At 34.3% G+C, this 6,558-nt stretch overlaps 1 pseudogene; it reads right to left on the bottom strand.

Moving 5' to 3' along the window:
• Positions 1-517: 517 nt before the first annotated feature.
• On the bottom strand, positions 518-6,279 carry LOC113755892 (annotated as a pseudogene).
• Positions 6,280-6,558: the final 279 nt, after the last annotated feature.

The following is a 6,558-nucleotide window of genomic DNA, read 5'->3' as shown; positions in this document are numbered from 1 at the left end:
CAAGCACACTATTATATTCTCTAAATTTTTGTTACAAAAGAAGCACATCTTATAATGCACTAGATAGAGTTTGAACCCTGACCAAGTGCATGGGCTCTATTAGGCCGAAGCCCAATGGTTGGCATACGATGTTGAGTTAAATTTCCATTCTTTGTTTAATTTATTTCATATTTTTTATTATATCGATGGAAGCCCTTACATATTTAAAGAATCAAAAAACTTTCATGCAAAGTTTTACAAGATTGGCTTCCAATTTATTTCATACTGGATTGGATAATATCCCACGGAAATACATCAATGAGAATGTGGTTGTTTCCGAAGTTTGCCTTATTAATATCAAATTTTGCTACACGTTTTTCTTGGCATTATGGTAACCACAAAGATTCAAACAAATGATAAATTTAAAACCTACCATCTACCTCATCAATAAAAAACAAAACGTAAAGACAACAAATGATTACACATGTTTGAGCAAGGTTTTCATTCTACTCAATAGCCATTAAACAATATAAAATCATTAATACATTATAGATTCAACTGACGTTTCATTTGTTGTATACAACACAATTGGGCTTCCAACATTATGCACACCATCAAACCACTCAAGCGATGCAGATACCATTGTTTCTATTCCATCTACAGCAATAGTGACATTGAAAGATTGTCTTTCATTTAACGCGTTGAAAATAAGACTGCTTGGCTCCATTTTTATATCACATTGAGAAGTTTTGTGATTTTGGCTTTGTAGGTAGAATTTGATAGACCAACATTTGTAACTGTTCTCTGGAACTCGACTGAAAATGGTTTTCCTTTTCCAACCTTAGCAGCCATCGTTGGATAATTCAGATCCTTTGATTTTGATGGAAGTAATCCGCTGCAAGTGGTCTTACCCCCAAAAATCTTTCTTGTTGCTGGTGAATCATAGTTTAAGCCACAGAAAAATTTAATATAATCTTCTTTAAGTGTCTCGTACACTAGTCCTGGATTTGTTGCTTTTATTGGATCAACATGTCCTGCTCCATAAGAAAACTCAGCATCTCCCCATACGGTATTGGTGGAATTCATCTGCCAGGCTATTATCAAAATGAAACTTCAAGTTAAAAAGCGCAATATATTGAGGATACAAAAGCTAATTCATTTACAAGAAAACGTATTAAAACATGCTAATTCTGTAACAGAAGGAACATGTAAATGTGTTTATCATGCATTAGATATAACCAGTAGTCATAAGAGCTGATTTGATAGCTGAAGAAGACCATTTGGGATTTATTGACTTAACATAAGCAGCCGCCCCAGTAACATGAGGACAAGACATGGATGTTCCAGACAATATACTGTAACCAACATGTCTCTTATCCATTTTTTTGTGGTCCGAGGGTGAACCTTCAGGTGAGAAAGCTGCAATTATGTCCACCCCAGATGCAACTATATCTGCCTGCATTATACAGATATTTGGTTGAGAAATGAACACATAAAATACAAAAATTAGAACTATTTTTTCTCTGTTTATAGATGTAGACTATCTAGTATTGATACCTTTAGAATATCTGGAAAAATAATGTTTGCCCCTCTAGAAGAAAAGGAAGCAACAACTGAAGCTGTTACGTCTGGTATACTTTCACTTTTGAGTATGTTTCCTTCAGGCATCCTATTTAAACAAGAATGTCACATTTAAAAAAATTATGAAATTTATCCAAAACTCATTCACATAAGTATGTTTAGAATAACAAGTTATAAGGTGCTTACTTGGTAGAGTTTATGTAGCTCTCAAGCTGTTTGAATTGCTCAGAGCCTAAAAATGATGCAAGGCTAGGAACTACCTCAGAATAGTCCTCAGCTTCATCATCTAGATTAATAGATCCAAGAGCTTCAGCCTCAGTAGTGACTTCCACTCCATTGTCATTGTTACAAACTACAATCTTTCCTCTTACCAGCTTTGGGTCCAAACATTGATATGCGCAAGTCCTAGAATCCAAAATGAGCAGGAAGATTCAGTGTTTTGTTTAGAAGTTTACAATAACAATTGTTCTTCTGACATAAATAAATTTACCTAGCTTGTTCTTCATCACAATAACGATGCGAAGCAGTCTTACCATATACAAGAGGAAATTTTGTTCCATTCGAGTTAAAGGAATTAACGACATGTCCCTACAATGCCCAAATCCAAGTAAAACAAATAATAACGTAGCAAAATATCTTAGCAACATCAATTCCAAGTTTGAGTACCATTATCTTCTGTTGTATGTAATGGTAAATTTAAGTCTTTCCTATTTACTTTTTGTTTTCCGTGAAAAGGCAACCAACTTGAGTACTTACCTATAATGCGACTCCATTTCCAAGCACAACTTTATTAATGATTTTGCGGTTTATTGTACTTGCTCCAACACTATATAACCAGGGTGCAGTACTTATGACATGTCCAGATCTAACTGTTCCATGATTTCCTGCTGCCTGTACTGTAAGTATTCCTTTCTCTGCTGCATGAAAAGAGCCAATCGCTACAGGATCTTTTCCCAACGGCGTTGGTTCAATTGGTCCTAGTGAAATTGTAATAATGTCAACTCCATCAGAAATAGCATCATCAGAGCTAGCCAACATATCTTCAGATTTGCAGTCTGAATCATCACAAACATTGTATACAGCAATCCGTGCTGAAGGAACTCCCCCTCGTGCAACTCTTTGTGCAATTCTATAAAAGCTTACATTTTGGACAATATTTCCAGCAGCTATTAAGGCAGTATGAGTCCCATGGCCATCTAAATCCCTTGGAGAATCAATTGAACCGTAGTACCGAGCTCCAATAAGTTTACTGTCAAGCAAACACAAGGGTTAGTAAATATCGTGATACAATTAAGAGGTACCAATTTTGTACTTTTTACTTTTTAATAAATGAATAAAGAGCAATTGGAAAGCTTACTTGTTACATGTGAAGTTCTTGCCTCCGGCATAACAACCCCCTTTCCACTTTTTGGGAATAGCACCAAAGCCATAATCATCAAAACTTTCTGATTCTGGCCAAATCCCAGTATCAATAACTCCAATGATTATATCACCTTCAACGCTAAGATTTCGATGAACATTTTGAGGGAATCCCATGAAGTCCCACGATGCAGTAGTTTGGAGTTTTAAAGTTGTACTTGGAATTACCCACACCACATCATTGTGAGCTGTATAATTTGCAAAAAAGGACTTACATAATGACATTTACAATTGAAATAATGCCTAATACATAGAAAACCTTCATATTGTGATGAAATAGCCATATTACACTTACCTGCCATCTTTTGTTGTTCTTTGTATGTAAGATTTGCTACAAATCCGTTAAAACTTCTCTTGTAGCTCCTAATAAGGTGTTCTCTTGGATTATTTTCACTAATTAAAGAGTAAAAGGTCAGATGAAAAGAACAAGAAGGTGCAAAGATTATATGAACAATTAATTTTAAGGTCTTGAATATATGTTTTACCTGCTATTATCACTTCTTGCAAAACCATGATATGCTGCCTTCTAGGTGAATAATTTCCTGGACGGAGACTTCCCATGTATACCATATAAACCTGCTAGCAGAAGAACATTGGTGAAAGGCAACGAGTGAGACTTTAGCTAATCTTTCAAGGCAATATAAACAAATTTACATTGTGGTTACAAACTTGTCAGATGGATGCACAAAATTCTTATCTGCATAGTCGTTGGATGTTCAAACTCCTAGCTTATTGACAGGTCGTCAGCCTGTGCAATAATAAATACCTGCTCAGACTAAAAGTAATTTCTGTAGATAGTGGTAAGCAGGGTCGAATCCACAGGGACTGGAGATATTTGTCTCTTTTAAAATTCAATTGGTAAGAGGGGGATTTCACGGTTAGGCAACTAAAAATAATTAAACAATCCAACTAAAAATAAATAATTAACTAGCACAAATTTAGCAGGAATTAAATCAAGAATAAATAAATTCTAACCAAGGATGCAACTACTCTAGCACAGTCCAATCATCCGATCATTGATGCAAAAGATGTTCACTTAATGTATTAATAGGCTAGTTATAGTCTGACGACCAATTTTTCCTTAAATTATTGATAACCAAGGTACAACCGTTGATTACCCCTAATCAGCAAATACTCCTAGGTACGACCATAGGAAGTAATTTTCCAATTGCATTAATAACTAGAAAAACCTAGCCCTAATCAATAACACGCTACGAGGGTTATTTAAATTAGATCGCACGTTCCCCTAATGTGTAAACACACCAGTTGCCACTAATATTAATCAATCAAACAATTACGGATTTAATTGACTAAATTGGCACGAGATTAATAAATCACAGTGAACATCGGGCCCTTGACATCCAATTAATAAAATAATCCCATGAAAATTAAATCAGACAACATGCAAATATTAATAGATAAAGGAACACGTGAAAACTAATTAGATCTCACAGATTTTCGGGACTGTGCCGTCGAGTTGACCCTTGACTAGATGGAAGACTTAGCCACGCCGCATAATTAAATCACCACACGGATTAATAGATTGCAAAGGCATTGTGTTTTTTATTAAGAAGCAAGGAATAAAAGGTGTTTTTCCCGTTGGGGAATATCGTCGAACACCTGGCGTGTGTCAGAGGCCATCAGGAAAAAAGAAAAAACTAAAACTAAACCTAACAAGACTAAAAAACTAGAGATTCTCCTTTTCCTACGTATCCCTATTAAGAAACAAAGGAAAGATAGACTAAAGCTCTCTAGGTGTCCCCACACATTGGACAAAGCCTCCAAAAGTACTCTTGTTCCACATCTCTTTTATGACGTAGCTTTCTTTGAAAGCCCAAATGACTTATAGCTTTGTGTCCCACCAATCAAGGGCCCCAAGGGGTTGAACCCTTAAAGTCCATTATTCTTATCATAAAAATCCCTCCTTTTTCGTTTCAAGTTTTTAGTTTTCATTTTCATTCCCTGAAATTAAACGTCCAGATACCAAATATGATAGAGATATCATCACCCAAAATTACACCCACCATATTTATCAGGGATAAAAGGGGAAATTAATAATAATATTACTAACAAATTATACCCTATCACTTATTGGAAGTAACTATGAGGTTGTTCGTTCAAAAATATCAAGAAAAGTGGTCAAAGCATGAAAACAAAATGCTACCAATACAAAACATTTTAGTCACGAGAGAAGGAATTCTTGATCGAATAACCAGGCACAAACAAACTAAAATGATCAATATTTGCGTTCGGAAGCAAAATCAAGGGGAAAAGCTAATCCATTCGTTGACCCAAAAAAATTACTAGATCAAGGTTCAGTGATTCAACTCTTGTGGTTGGAGCATAATTGACCAGTACAGGTATCATATACTAATTTTAATTATTAAATAAGTAAGCAACTCAATTACTTTAAGAAACTCTCCTCTTGTGTTTAAAAGGAGTTCGACATTAATCACACAAGTAGTTGTTAATAATTAAACAAAACTTCTTTCTAAAAATAGAATATCATTTTAAGACTATTAAATATAAGAACCATTTTTTTGGTCAAGTTAAATTATGTTGTAAAGAAAAATGACATATAAATAAGATAAATTTGTAAAAGAAGAAGCAAAAAAAAAGTAAAAAGAAAAGCAAATTTAATTTAAAAGACAAAAAAATGCCACAACACAATAGTAGTAATACATATCTAGGGAGGGAAAAAAGAGATGGAGTATCTTATCTATAATTTGTAGAAAATTAACGAAGATAGAGTTAGAAAAAGAGGAGTAATGAAGATAAAATGTGGATTCTTGTTGTCTAATTGGTTGGAACAAATGTTCATTGAAACAAGTGAAAAGAAATGAAGAATTAATCGTTGATGATTGCCTTAACTGCATCAAATTGAACTGATCACCAAGAATCAGTCCAAGGGAGTTGGGCAACATTTTGTTCCCAATTGTTTCTGTTTTCACTTAAATTGAATGGCTTTTGCATCCCTACCCCTAAGTCATAGGTTTGAATATTTCATTCTATTCCAATTTTGAAAACAAAACATATGAATGATTAATTTGGTGTCATCACAAAATAGGTTTTCTACATGTTTATTTAGTGTATATCTGTGAAATTGGAAGTTAATAGTTTTATATCTTGAAAAAAACCTAAAGATTGAAAATATTTAACGAATAACAGCAAAAAAAAAATTAATGTAGAACGATGACTTACCTTCCTTTCTTCACGAGTGACATTAGCACTTCCACTCCAATCACCTAAACTAGTGAGCAAGAAAATGTAGGAACACCAAAAGGAGTAGGATCTAACCATTGTTGAATCAAGAAAGATTGCATATATGTTCTGATCCTTTTGCTTGGCGCAACCTCTACTTACACAGAATAAAGGGCACTTACTTTTTTTTCCCTCAAATTGAGGACTTGTTTTTGGTAAGTATTGATATTTCAACAACGTTCTTAAATGCAAGAGGCTTTGCAAATGTCATATAAGTAAATTAAACACTTAACCAATACAGTTACATAGAGATGTAAGTCATGAATATGTGAGCTCATTTCGACCAGTGCATTTTGGTTAACCTTGCAGGTAGTCCCT

This window comes from Coffea eugenioides, unplaced genomic scaffold (assembly GCF_003713205.1).
Source record: "Coffea eugenioides isolate CCC68of unplaced genomic scaffold, Ceug_1.0 ScVebR1_1819;HRSCAF=2744, whole genome shotgun sequence".
NCBI classification, from domain to species: domain Eukaryota; kingdom Viridiplantae; phylum Streptophyta; class Magnoliopsida; order Gentianales; family Rubiaceae; genus Coffea; species Coffea eugenioides.
This window is presented reverse-complemented; position numbering and strand designations above follow the sequence as displayed.